The following is a 15,092-nucleotide window of genomic DNA, read 5'->3' as shown; positions in this document are numbered from 1 at the left end:
AGGAATGATTGATGCAGATGTCATTGATGATTGGGTTTCAAAATTGGAAAGATATTTCTTTGTCAACCAGTTCTTAGATGAAGAGAAAATAACTTTCGCTCTTCTCAAAGCTGAAAATTGTGTGAAAGATTCTTGGGAAGTGAAGTTAGCAACCAAGGCAACAAAAATGGGCACTACATTCATCTTTGATCAAAAACTCACATGGGGAAAATTCATGGAGCACATAAAGGAAGAATATTTTCCTTTAGATACATACGAACAAAAATATATGTAGTGGCAATTGCTTCGATAGAAAAAAGACCAAACTGTTCAAGAATATACTAATCTGTTTCATGCTTTAACAACAAAACTTTTCATCAAAGATTGTGAGAAGCACCGAGTTTTAAAATATCAAAGTGGACTCCATAGGTATATTCAAACCAAAATGGAATTCCTAAACGTAGAGAGTTTACCTAGTGCATATAAATTTTTTACAAAAATTGAGGAGAAATTCAAATAGAAAGGAATGAGGGATAACTTCGCAAATAACAGATGGAAGATCTCCAAGGAATCTCCTCCCAATTCACCAATGAAGAAGGCATGGGGTATGAAGAAGACACAAGAGAACAATATGTGGTGTGAATTCCATAAGTCCCTCTCACAACACAAAAGATTGCAGAACCATAAAAATTTTAATGATGGAGACACATGAGGACAAGGAAGAACCTCAGGTGGCAGAATCTTGTCCAAAAGAAAGTCATGAATAGGTCATTGAGGCTGATCCATACGCAATGGTAGCTACTACAAAGATATTGCCCCGGGAGGATGAGGAGAGATTGTTTCACTCACTGATGTGGGTCAGAGGAAAATCCTTGCACTTTATTGTTGATAGTGGAAGTCAAAAGAACCTAATATCAGTAGAGACCGTGAAAAGATTGAATCTGAAAACAACATAACACCCACAACCCTATTCTATGGGATGGGTAAGTCAAGGGAGAGATATCCAAGTGCACCAACAGTGTCGCATTTCCTACTCTATAGAGCTTTTCCAAGATGAAGTAATCTGTGATGTGGCTCCTTTAGATGTTTGTGATGTTTTGTTGGGACAACCATATATGTACCAGCACCATGGTGTCTATGAATCTAGACCTCGCAGCATGACAATCAGATTAGGTGAGCAGAAATATTGAATACCAGAGGTAAGCCCTGCATAGACTACCTCTTTGATTAGCGCTAAGCAAGGTAGGAGGTTGGTTGTCAAAACATGAACATTCATATTATTAATGATTCATTCTGAAGAAGAAAGGAAGTCTATATATAATTCCAATGACATCAAAAACACCACAACACAACAGAAAAGATCAATGAACCAAATTTTGATAAAATATGAGAATTTGTTTAAGTTGCCAACTGGGGTACCTACACACTACCAAGTAAGACACACTATTGGTTTCATACTAGGAACTCCATTGCCTAATGAACCAGTCTATCGTAGATCAGTATTAGGAAATGATGAAACTAAAAGGCAAATACAAGAATTGATTGAGAAAGGACATATTCGTCCAAGTGCATCACCCTGTGGTAGTCCCATGGTTCTGGCAAAGAAAAAGGATGAAATCTTGGAGCATACCAATAAGAAATATAAGGAGAGACGTGATGAGTTTCGCACTCCTCATAATTTTCAAGTCGGGGACAAGGTGTGGTTGCATATTTAGAAGGAACTCTTGAAGTCATATTTCCCTCCACTATTAGATGTTGCAAAAACAATTTCCACTATAGAATCGAATCCAAGTGCAGATTCTCCATTCCAATGTGATCAGATTGTGGACACCATGGTGAAAACACTCAAACAACAACATATTTATCTATACAAAGCGGTTTGAGCAAGGCAGATCACTCAATAAGGAAAGTGGTTTACCAAGGAGCAACTTCAACTTTGTTTCCCTCATTTCATTTAGAGTATTGATGCAATGGAGCCCATTTCTCTTCAAGGGGGGAGTAATGATCAGAAGAAAATTTGAAAATATTGTTATATATTTTCTTAGTTTTTCTATATGTTAGTAAATGGCATTTTTGAAGGTCTTTAGGGCATTTTTAGCCCTTGAAAGCGGCTAGCCATGTTCTTTCAAAATATCACCTACAACTCTTGGAGACCTTTCCAATGAGTTAAACGGATCGTAATTTCGAGTCCTGTGCAGAAAGTTATGCATAGTTAAAGTTAGGACAAATTTTATATAGTTTTTTGAAAAATTACATAGTTTTAGATTTTATTATGTAAATAAACCTGATATGATTGTTTGTTTTTCGATTCTCAAGGAGTTGTTGGTGACCCTTGGAATCCCTTGGACTACTATATGTTGGATTTTGGAATTGAATACAATACTTTTTGTCTTGCTTCAATTATGTATTATCTTGTTCATCCACAACACTGCAGGTTGTCACTTAGGTGTTATCATCCGAATCCATAATTCGGATCATTCAGATTTTATTTAAAAGTTATTATAGTCTATATCTATGTTAAAAGGTATTATAGATATCTTAAATGCATCTATCTATAAAAACGTTTAAAGATATTGATTTGGAGCTAAATTTTTATAAATTGTTTTTTCCTCATAATAATTTGTTTTTATACATATGAAACTTTCAATTTATTTTAATAATAATTCTAATTTCTAAAAAAATTATTTACATCTCATTATTCTATTTGTATTATTTTTTTATTATTTAAAAAACCATTAGAAAATAAAAGATTCAGCTATTTTATTAACTTCAAATTTACTTTATTTTACTTTTGAACTATATTTAGTATATGTGCTTTAATTTAACTTTTGTACAAGACTTAATTTTTCTTTTGGTAATTCCTATTTCGAATATTTACATCTAATTTATAATATTTATGTTTTAGCATCATATTATAATTTAAAATAATATAAAAATAAAATTTATAAAATATACATACACATACATATTTGCATTAATTTTATACACATGGTCAATTTTAAGATAAAAGTAAAAGTTTTTCTTTCACAAACACAATATAGATAAAATCTTTATGTAGCATAATGATAAAAATTAAGATATAAATATAATTGTAATTTCATCATAAAAATATAACAAAAATTATGGATGATTACTTAAAAATGTTATAAATTTAAATACTTTTTAAGTATTAAATGTTATGAATTTCAAAATAACAAGGATAAGAAAATTAAGAACACACTTCTTACTCATCTCTTAGGATAGATTTATTAGGAGTTAGTCTAGTCAAAATGCCTATTAGATGAGTAAGCTTAGTAGAACCTTACTACTATTATATTAATTTTTTGTGTGCAGTAGTAGTATGGAAGTTTTCTTGTGAGATTTTATTGGAGTATTTGCATCAAGAGACATCTATGGTCACATAAGGATGCTTTCAATCTATGTCATTAAAAACTCCTTATGATTTAAATTGATGTCTTCATGAAAATCAAGCTTGCATTAATTACAACTTAGATATCCCCTAGCATTACAACTCAGACATGGTGTCAATTCCTTTCTACCTGTATAGTTCCTTAAACACTAGTATAAAGGATTTTAGGGCTAACTTGGATAACAATCCGCCCATGCATGAAGGGTTAATGTTTCTTTTATACAACCATGTCAAGGCCACCTCTGTTCAACACTCTATCACTAAGCTATCGAACTCGGAAGAGGAATCTGAAAACTCGAAGGACAATGAAGATGAAGGGACTGATATAGAGCTGGAAGAAGATTTTAGTCGAGATACCTTCACTAATGGAACCAGCAAGAGGAAGGATAAAGACATGGCTTCTGGGTCGGGCAGAAAGACTTACAGCAAAGGGATTAAATGAAGTAGGAATACGGTGTAGAAGGAGGAAAACTATTTTGAAGAAGATGATGAGGATGATGATGGTATGGAGACTGGATGTGAAAATGCTACCCCACCGCCCAAGAAGAAAACCAAACGTAGTCCTGTTATTACTGAAATTAGTCTGAAGAAGGAGGATGGTACCTCAAAGGCCCCATATACTCCTTTGGATCCTAATAGATGAACTTGTGGGGTTGAGAAAGAGGGGAAGAATGTGGTGGAAGGTGAGACTCTTCCTCCTAAAGAAAAAGTTACAGTTGTCGATGTGGAGACCCTGGAGAATAATGCTATATTTTTAGAATTTAAAAATGATAGTAGCGATTATTCTATCACCATGCTTGATACTATGAAGAATTGGGTGATGGATTTTAATAAGAATATAGAATGGGTCTACTCAAAGATTGAAAGTTTGAAGACTAAATGGCGGACTCTTCTAAGAAAGTGGATACTCTAGAAGCTGTCGGGATAAGTAATCTCAGTTCCTTGCCTAATTATCTAAATGAATTAAAAAAAGCCATTAGCTATGCGGAGGCTATTACTGGAGCTTATGGTTCCCAATTTAAGGTTGTGGAGGCTAGGTTCAATGAGTTGGAAAAGAGGATTCACAGACATGAGAATACCCTCAAGAAAATTTGAGAACAAAGCCAAAAAATTCTAAAAGCCTCAGTTGATAACTTCAGAGTGATGATTAGTAAACTAGAATAGATCCAGCTGGAAAAGAACATTATAGATATTTATGAGGATAAGGTGTTGACCCTTGAAGGCGTGGCTACTGGACATGGTAAAATAACTCGAGAGAGTACGAGGAAGATGGCTTAGAAAGATAAGGAATTAGATGATCTTAAGAGTGTTGTTGCCTCAATGGTCCAATTGGAGAAAGAAGCATTGGATCTTCATAAAAAAATTTCATAAAACTGTGGTTTTGTGCTCTTGGTTGTCCCTTAGGTGTTGTTGTGTTGTCCTTTTGTCACTTTTGGTTCTCTAGCTGGCTTTTTGTTTCTACTAGATATTTTTGTTTGTTGTTATGTTCTATCTAGATAGACCTTTCAAGTTTTATCTATTCTCTAACTTGTTGTAAAGGGTTCTGGGGCCCCTTCAAAACCCACTTTTAACGTAATAAAAAACATTACAACTCAGACCATATTGGTGTTATGTAACTATCAAGAGAGGAAGAGTGGCCATAAAGTTTTGATAGTAGAAAAGTGGCCCTAAATTTATTATAGTAGAATATTTTTTTATTTGAGAGGATTCATGTGGAAGGAAAAAAAGAAATTGTCTTAGCTACCAAAGAAGTGCAACAAATTTGAAAGATATTCAAGTGTGGTTATGATTATTTTTACTTCATATGATATTTTTTTCTCAAAGTGAGCTCTACATATCCCACGAATGAGTACATTATGATTAACTTCTTAGCCATAACCAATTATGCACCATAAACAAGATAGTTAAAATTACTAAACCAATTCTATATACCAAAAAGGTGCATGAGGCCAAATCTATAGTTCAAAAGGAAAATTTTTGAATAGGTAGGAGGACATAGTAATTTAATCTCAAGCTTCACTTCTTAAAGAAATAATTCCATGGGCCCAATAAATATAGATTGATAATATTATGATTCTATGAGGTGTTTCTTTTAATTCACATATCATATTTTACAGTTTACTATAAAATGAGAGTTGGTTCCATCCCCTAGGATAATCAAATGCCCCTAAATTTTTTTTATCTAAGTGCATTTGGTCACCCAAGATCATGTCTAGCACAAAAAGGAGAGCATACACACATTGGAATACTTGAGATGTATGTGTGAGTGTGTGTGTGTGTGTGTGTGTGTGTGTGTGTGTGTGTGTGTGTGTGTGTGTGTGTGTGAGAGAGAGAGAGAGAGAGAGAGAGAGAGAGAGAGAGAGAGAGAGAGAGAGAGAGAGAGAGAGAGAGAGAGAGAGAGAGAGAGAGAGAGAGAGAGAGAGAGAGAGAGAGAGAGAGAGAGAGAGAGAGATTACTTAGGGATCACACAAAGATGTGAAAAAAGAGCATGTGCTCCATTCACTCCAAGTAATAGAAAATAAGCTCCTTGCCAACTATTCTAATTTAGTGCAACTATGGCTAGTGAAAAAAAGAAATTTAAAGAAGTAAAAACCTATTGCAAATAGATTAGTAGTTAGATTAATGGTCTTAAATAGGTGTAGATAGCTACACAATATACCAATTTAGTGCAACAATGACTAGTGAAAAAAAGGAATATAAACAAGTAAAAACATATTGCAAATAGATTAGTAGTTAGATTAATGGTCTTAAATAGGTGTAGATAGCTACACAATATAATTATAGTAATATTGAGTAATAGAAGTTACTATTAAGACCAAGAAAAAAAATAGAATAGAATATATAGAAGAAACTATATATAAAATTTGAGCATTAAAATAGAAAAAATGAGGAACACCAAATGAAGGTGACAAATATTAGCATGGTCAATGAGTTGGGAAACTACAAAGGTATCAATCTAGGAAAGAATTGAACTATGTAAGAATTGAAAGAGGAACCTACACAAAATAATGTATAGATATTAGTGATTTTCAGAATATATTAAGGACTTACAAAAAATACCAAAAATGTGAAAATGATAGAAAAGCATGTAAGTAGATAGATAAAATATAAAAAAACATAAAGACACAAAAATTAGATAAAATTTAGTAGGCATGGAAGTGCTAAATGATAGAATATAGGAGCTAATCTACATGCGTATTTTGATCCACATGTCATAAGTGTCAAATCAAATCATAAGAAGAAAATACCTCTAAGAAAGAATAATTTTCTACAAATAGATGGTTAAAAAATTGATGAAAATAATATTTAATAACAAAAAAACCAACACTTCAAAAAACAAAAAATGAACACTAGACAAAAAATTTGAAACTTTGACAAATAAACATTAAAAATAAGGCCCAACAAAACCATAAGACAAAAAATATGGAAGTGTTGATTAAAAAATAGAATTGTTAAAACATGAACTTGGATATAAAAAATCATAGAAAACTTAAATAATAATTAGGTACAAAGACATGGGTTCAATTAGGCATGTCAAGACAAAGACAAGTGAGAAATTAAAAAAAAAAAAATGTAATAAATAGACCTTATAACTCTTGTTAGGCCCTCAATTAATATAAAGTGAATTGTACCAAATTCTCCACTTGATTTATTTTTTATGATGTGTTTGTGGAATGCGATTGCATAATAGAACAACAATATTGATACTAAGACTCGGATGATTGATTAGAAAAAGGAACAACACATAGCTTTGATATGGACAAATGATAAAATGGAAGAGGTTGCTTCTAATATATAAATTTTTCATGCAACAAATCAAGGGTCAAGATGCAATATTGATGGAGGTTTATGATTTAAGGAGTATGGAGGCATGGATTGAAGTTGTAATTTAATGTGAAAAGTGTCACATAAGGTGTAAGAAATATAAATTCTCACACATGTGTGAGAAAGATGTCATGTGTTAGAGATATGCTCATGGAAGTGTGTGCAAAGAAGTGGGCACAAGTCAAAAGGTCAAGAAGTGATATGGAGGCTTAGCATGCCTCCATGATGGTATGTTCACACATGTGTGAGAAAGGTGTCACATAAGGTTAGAATGGTCACACATGTGGGAGCATGATCTAGGTTGAAGTGGAAGTCAAAGATGCTTCTAACAATGCATACTAATATATATGTGAGTCAAAAGTGTGATAAGGTGGCATGTTCTCACATGTTGAAGCATGAAGAGAATAAGGGCATATGGTATGTGATGAAAAGTTTAGATTTTAATCCATGTGTATGGATTTAATTTAGATAAATTTTGATGTACAAGAACTAAAGATGGTGTAGATTTAAATATTAGAGGACATTGTAATAGAGATTATTTAAGGTAAATTGATTAATTGATTTAGTTGGAGGTTCTGGAGATTACTAGTCAATTGATTTCATTTAATTAGTTAAATTTTAGGAAGAATTAATTAACAATGAATGATGAAGGAAACTACTTATTTAATTAATTTATATAAAATTTAATATGATGAATTAGTGGTAAATTTTGGATCCTACGCCCACTCTAATGAGTCTATTAGTACTTCATTCTAACCTTCCCATGTAATAGACAATTAACTCTATATAACAACAAATTTCAATGATTCTAAGTGGTAATACTTGTATCATTTATGAAATTCCAATCTTCATTCTCCATCTCAAATTATTATAATAAAAACTCCATATTAATGAGCATAATTTATTTTTTAACTTCATATCTTTCAGTTGTTTAATTTATTATAAACATACAAATTCTATTAAACAATTCTTTTAATTAATAAAAAAAAACCATATATGAACAATAATATCTTTACATAGAAGTGAAGTTTACTTAACCTTGTAATAAAAAAATTATTTCTAATTCTTTTAACATGTGATTATTACCTATATTTGGTAAACTCTAACAGTAATATTTCCACTTATATTTGTACTAATCTAGAAATTGTTAATCAAGGAATGTCTACCTTATCAAAGCTTCTATAAGAATAAGGAATGTCTACCTTATCAAAGCTTCTATAAGAATATCTAATTACCCAATTAAAATTGGTTTAGCAAGCATCAACATAATTAAACATTAAAAAATTCAAAGCAAGAGTTATTCATACGGATTGTTTGCATGTATTAGTTTCAATTTCACGTGGTGTTATTGTAAAACTAATTTACAAAGTACAAAGTGCTGATGTTCTCCTCAACATAAACATTGCCATGACCATTGCTTTTTGCAGGTAAAATAATTTTAATAAGCAATGGTATAACCACCCCCTTGGACAAATATAAAACAGAATACCAAACATGTCATTACATAACGAACGCAGGGATTTTTGTACCTCCTTTCTTTATTAAGTCGGCCACCTTTTCCTACAGATGTGGCATAAAGAAAAGCAAGGCCGATCTGGATACAATTTAAAAATTAATACGTCCACTCCAAAAGTTCAGAGCTCAAAAAATTTAAATCTATAAAAGAAATAGTTTGAAATAATATTTCTGCCACATCTGCATATAGATATTGTTTCTCTGGCTCAAACTGCTTGAATATAATTCTCTGCAGTTAAATTCTGGTGATAGCGAGCCAAAGATTGTTGTCTTTCAAGACGCATCTGACGGTTGAATTTGGCAATAAAATCTTCGACCCTCTTGTTGAATTCTTCCAACTCAATCTCATCAATTTTTTCTGTCAAACCCAACATATCACAAGAATCCGTTTCTTTCATTTTCACCTTAGTAGTGGGTAATTCTACTGCAATAATAGATGATGAATTGCCAAATATAATCTCATTGATCTTGCTAATGTCCTCATCATCATACAAAATATAGAAATCATCAAGCCCATTGGGGTTTCTTAACTGTGGTGAAGTGCTGGTGAGAATGAGTGCCATGATAATGCACAAGAAAAACATGTAGAGTGCATTTGGAGCTTTGGAAGAAAGATAATCTCTATACCAAAAGAGTGCCACAACAGCTGCAACAACACCAGCAGCAATGATCTTTCCTGTTCTGTGGAATGTTTGCATGGACAACTTCTTTCTTTCAGTTGCAGAATTCAAGTCACACATTAAGCTTTTCTCTTACGAGATTTCAAGCGAGGAAGGAATTGTTTAGAGGAGTTAATGATTTTAACAGTCGTAGTTGATTTATATAGGCAAAAGTTAGCAGCTCTTGTTTTCCTTTCGTTGGAGAACACATAATCGAATGGTAACAACTTCTTTGCTTCTGGGAAAACAGACAAAATGAAGACAAAAATATTAACGTAAGGATTGACGAGGGCAATTTTAGAGGTATTAGGGCAGGTAATGATGTATTTGATGTTTTGTTAACTTTGACCAAGCCGGAATTATGAAATTCGGTCAAGGAAAAGCATTAAGTCAAAGTTGACGTTTTATTGACCAAGTCAGAATGGAATGTTTATCTTATATAAAATTTATGTATAAGATGTGGAGATATCGTTTTGCAAGGTGTATCCCTTATCTTTGTCATTCATAATAGGTCTTTTGTTTTCTTTAAATAGAAACTAGCAATTGCACCTTGGTGTGCAATTGGTATGCCGAAGAACCTTTTGATAAGTTCAAAATTGTATGGGCAAAGTATAATATTTGAAACAAAGCACAATATAATGTTAATTGAGGTTTCTTCAAAAATGTTAAGAAAGCAATTAGAAATAATTCCTCAAACACATGTTTTCCCATGGTATGTAATAATTACAAGATATGCATTGTCCTCAACATAGTAAGGGAAAAAGAAAATTACAATCTAAAAAGTAGAACATGGTGATTGTATACAATGGCTCAATTTGTTTACATTGTACAACGTTGATGAACTTTATGTTCACTTAGAGAAATTGAAATCTTGTTAATTGGTAGAGAGTCAAAGATGACCTTCTGAATGTGTGTTGGGAATTATATCTACCCCATGGGTAGCCTAACACTCCATGTTGTATGCTCGTCAAATGGAATTACCCTCACTTATTTCCTCTCTACCATTTTTTTTTATTGTCCTCTATAGATTGGTAGAGAGCCAAAGATGGTCTTCTAAATGTGTGTTGGGAATTATATCTACCCCATGGGTAACCTAACATTCCATTTTGTATGCTCCTCAAATGGAATTACCTTCACTTATTTCCTCTCTACCATTTTTTTAATTGTCCTCTATAGATGTTGTTGCATGGAGAATCCATTCAAAATTATTGTCAATGTCCTAACAATTTTTTAAAAAAATCTATAAGATTTTTCCTCGTGGTGGATGTGGGATTTTTTTTAAGAGGGTATATTCTCATTTTCTTTAGCCTCACATCCCAATGTGGGGTCTCGCACATTACAAGGGACAACAAAGAAAATGAAATGATCTCCACATTGCTTATAACTATCAATCTAACATTGAAGTTATAGGTTTTCATCCGTTTGACATTCTTTGATTCAAATGAAATTTAAATTTTAGTGGCAAGTGTATTACGTAGATATGTATTTGAAAAAAATTATGTATCAAGATATGAAACAACATTTAGGAAAGCAATGGCCATCAAAGTAGATAGAGGGGAATATAACAAGAGAGAGCGAAAAATGGGAGAGAAAAAGAGTGAAAGGGTGATAGAGGAAACAAGAAGATAAATAGAGATAAGTAAAGGGAGTGTGTGTGATAAAGAAGAGAGAGAGAGAGAGAGAGAGAGAGAGAGAGAGAGAGAGAGAGAGAGAGAGAGAGAGAGAGAGAGAGAGAGAGAGAGAGAGAGAGAGAGAGAGAGAGAGAGAGAGAGAGAGAGAGAGAGAGAGAGAGAGAGAGAGAGAGAGAGAGAGAGAGAGAGGAGAAGAGAAGAGATAGATAAAAGAAGTATAAATAGAAATAAATATAGAAAAGAGAGAAACTTTTGATCAACTATTTTGTTGCAAAAAAGGATCTTTCAAAAATAATATGAAAATGTATTGAAACATGAAAGGCTAGAGAGATTTCATGATATGTTGCGATTAAAATTACCCTCATAGATGTGTAAGAAAATTGTGGGTGCATAAACAACATATGCAAATAATTTGATGGAATCAACCCAAAGACATGGTTGGTCTCATGGCCTGCTATGAATGAAAAATATGCACAAAATTGATTTGTTTAAAAGTTCATAAAATCTTTCAAGCGAATGTTCTTGGCACATACAATTTCAATCTCTACAATATTTTTTTCCTTTCTGCATGCTTGTGTGAGGACATGAGATTTAGATTAGGGTTTGGCATTTATCAAAGCATAATGCAAGGAAGATTTTTGTTAGATGTTATAGATGCAACTACCTTGTTGGATATGTATGTAAATTGTGGAACTATTTGCACTTTAACTAACTACCTTGTTGGGTATGTATGTAAGTTGTGAAACTATTTGCACTTTAACTATTTGGCATATTGAATCAAGGAGATGTCATCCCATGGAATGCAATGAATTTAGGATATGCATTGTCCTCTACAAAATTGAAATATTTTTTTTGAAAACCTATAATCTAAAATGTAGAAAATACAAGGGATATGATCTTGATCACTTTTTTTGAGAGAGTTGCGGATGAGAGAGGATTGGTAGATGTCTAAAAAAGAATTTATCTCTATGTCAATGATATTTCATCATCATTAGATGATGGAATACCCACAATTATAGACACGAAAAAAATACTGCCATAATTATTGGTTTATTGAAAAAAAATTTAGATTCCAAATCAATTTACTAATATAGATGTGATTGCCTGAATAATGAAATTGCATGTTAGATGAACACAAGTCTAACTAAAAACTTAACACCTGAAATAATCACTCCCTTACCCATAGCATTGTTCTTATAATACTCATAGTTGACAAGTAATGTAAATTATACAGAAAATGTCATTGACATTAGTTGATGAGCCATGAAGGTATAAGAAATTTTATACTTGCAAATAGATACGATCTTCTTTCACTTGGAGCTTGGCAACACATCAGTGTCATGGAATGGAACTATAAATTTTTACTAACTAAACTCCAAAATTGCTTGAATTCATCTTTCACAAACTTTCAAAAAACCATTGGTGTGTGGAAGTAGACTAGTAGATATCATTCATGCTAGATATCCTTTTTGAAAAATCCATTTTGAATCTTCATACCATGTTGCAAGTTGCTACAATAATGCCGCTAATTAATATGAAAGCTTTCACACCATATGAATGCAAATGCAACACGACTACTCCCACATATTCTTGTTGCATAAGCCCACTATAAAACACACTTTATTTTTCTCTAATTTAAGTCAATGGTTGGAAAATGATTTCATGGAAGAAACCTAAAAAATAGGGTATTAATGAAGGACACACATCAAGACAAGATATTAAAACTATGAACACATTAACAACTAAGAAAAAAGATATATATGAAAGGCATTGATGAATATTAATTGATAGAGCTCTAGGTAGCCTTTTGGATATTTGTGTTGGGAGTTTTATGTTCCACCATGAAAAACCCAACACTCTATGTCTTGTGCTCTTTTCTTCTTTCTCATTTTTTCTCTTTTGCTATGTAGATGTAGGATGCTTCAAATCCAAAACTTTGGATTTGAAAAATAAACTTAGAGAGCTTAGAGAATAATTGTGTAAATTTAGTATGACACTAACCAAAGTAGTTTCTTTTATTAGACATGCTACTTAATGGTCCAATCTAATTCTAAAGAAGCATGTGAGATGGCCATTGTTCTCTTTCCTTTTTCAGTTTCCAGTTTTCATTTCCTAGGTTCATACTAATTTAGTTGATTTTGAAATTTGAACTAAATCTGAATTCTCTTGTTTGGTTTAGATTAGAAAATTGATAGATAAAATAATCCTAGAAAACATAATGCTAGAGAAATATATCCAATCAAGTTGTAAGCAAGTCTACTTTCATTTTTTGGCTGTATGAAAAGGCAAGTAATTTAGAGAACTAGAAAGGTAATATGGCGTGGGAAATAGCAAGGAATCTACCTGTATATTGTCATGCAAACCACTAAATCTGATTTTATCGATACCCTGGTCCAAAGCTCTCATTTTGCATAGGTTGGGAAGACCATGACAAAGGTTGCAGAGTTGGCCTTTACATCTGTCAACTTGAAAGTTTCTAAACCCTTTACAATACATCCATTTTGTGAAAATCCTGCAATCATGGCATCCCCTGAGGTGACTTCTCTTTTTAGACATTTTGTCAAACAATTGACATGCCTTGTATATACTTCCTGGTGCAGGAGCACCTAGGCAGGCACAAGAGTACTACCATGAGGTACATTTGTAATAAAGGAAGATTGGAAGACAATCAAGTCATTTTATATATTGTTATAATGTTACTAAGGTCATTGAACCAACATATGTAAGGCTATAAAGCCAATTTGCAAAAGTTGTCCACTAGAGGCCTAGATTGGTTAAAAGGTCAAAATCGTATAAAAGGCCATGAAAAGGCTAGAAAGTATGTAAAAGGTATTAAATAGGTCATTTGGACATGTATTGAATGTTTTTATAAAGCCACGAAGTCATTTGTGCAAAAGTGCAAAAGTTGTCAACTTGACAACAAAATGTTGTCAAACAAAGTTGCAAAAATGCAACAAAAGTTGAAAAAGGGGTTAAAAGTTGGTTATGAGAGGTAGTTGTAAGGTCAAAACTAACCAAGAGTCTATAAAAATATATTGTATGGTCATTCCAAAGAAGAAAAGAAAGAAAAGGAATAAACGAGAACATTTTGGATACATTTTGGTGCATTCTACTATTATTATTTTGATTGGCTTTCTAGTTTTTGTGTTGGTTCCAGGCCTTGTACAACCATGTATGGCCTAGAAAACTTTGTATATGTATAATGGATTGTTATATATGTTAATTAGCTTTCTTTTCCTTTTGGTTTGGAGTTATTATGTTTAGAAATGAAGAAGATATGGAAGTTTTGGTGAACGTTGTTAATTGCAGATTTGATACTTCCTGAGAACAGTCACATTGCAGTGTATGGTATGAACTCATATGAGATTATTAAGACCTCTAAATATAATTATTGGAAATATATGTGAATCCTCTTTCTTTTCCCTTTGGTTTGAGGCGTATTTGTTTTTATTTGTGGAAGTTAAGAAGATTTTGGTGAAAACTAGTTTTAAACTGTCTTAAATGGAGTTGCTGGAAAGGGTTTGTACTTATCTTGTGATTTCACCATTGGAAAAATTAATGACTTGAATATTATGAAAGTAGACTCAGAGGGATTTCATTTGAGTATGGTATTGTTTTAGTTTGGTTAAGTTTTTTTTGTGAAATATGATGCCCCAGCAGGCAGCAAGCATACATTTTCCAGATTTATGATAGTCAAAATTGGTCTCGGTGTAGAGATGATAGCGTTTTATTGCACTGTTGGATCTTTATGAATTTTGGATATGTTGTTTATAATACAGTTATTTAGGGTCTAACCGAAGGGATTGAGTTGTTGACTTCTTTGAAAAAATTTATAGACCTCTGTCTAAAGGTCTATCCAAAGGGGCAGCAAGTTGGCAAGTTTGATACCTAGATTAAGTTTATGCTTTCTTGATTGATTGATTGTTGAAGAATTATGAAATATTCCTCTAATGAATTTTTATCATGATTAAAATATGGATGGATCACCATGATCCTAGAGTTGTGATTGGTTTTTCATGATGCTCTACATCAAATTGGTATCAGAGCTTAGCAAAAGGTCTGGGCTGAGCAAGT

Source organism: Cryptomeria japonica, chromosome 11 (assembly GCF_030272615.1).
Source record: "Cryptomeria japonica chromosome 11, Sugi_1.0, whole genome shotgun sequence".
NCBI lineage: Eukaryota > Viridiplantae > Streptophyta > Pinopsida > Cupressales > Cupressaceae > Cryptomeria > Cryptomeria japonica.
The sequence above is the reverse complement of the archived record's forward strand: the minus strand, read 5'-3'. Positions refer to the sequence as shown.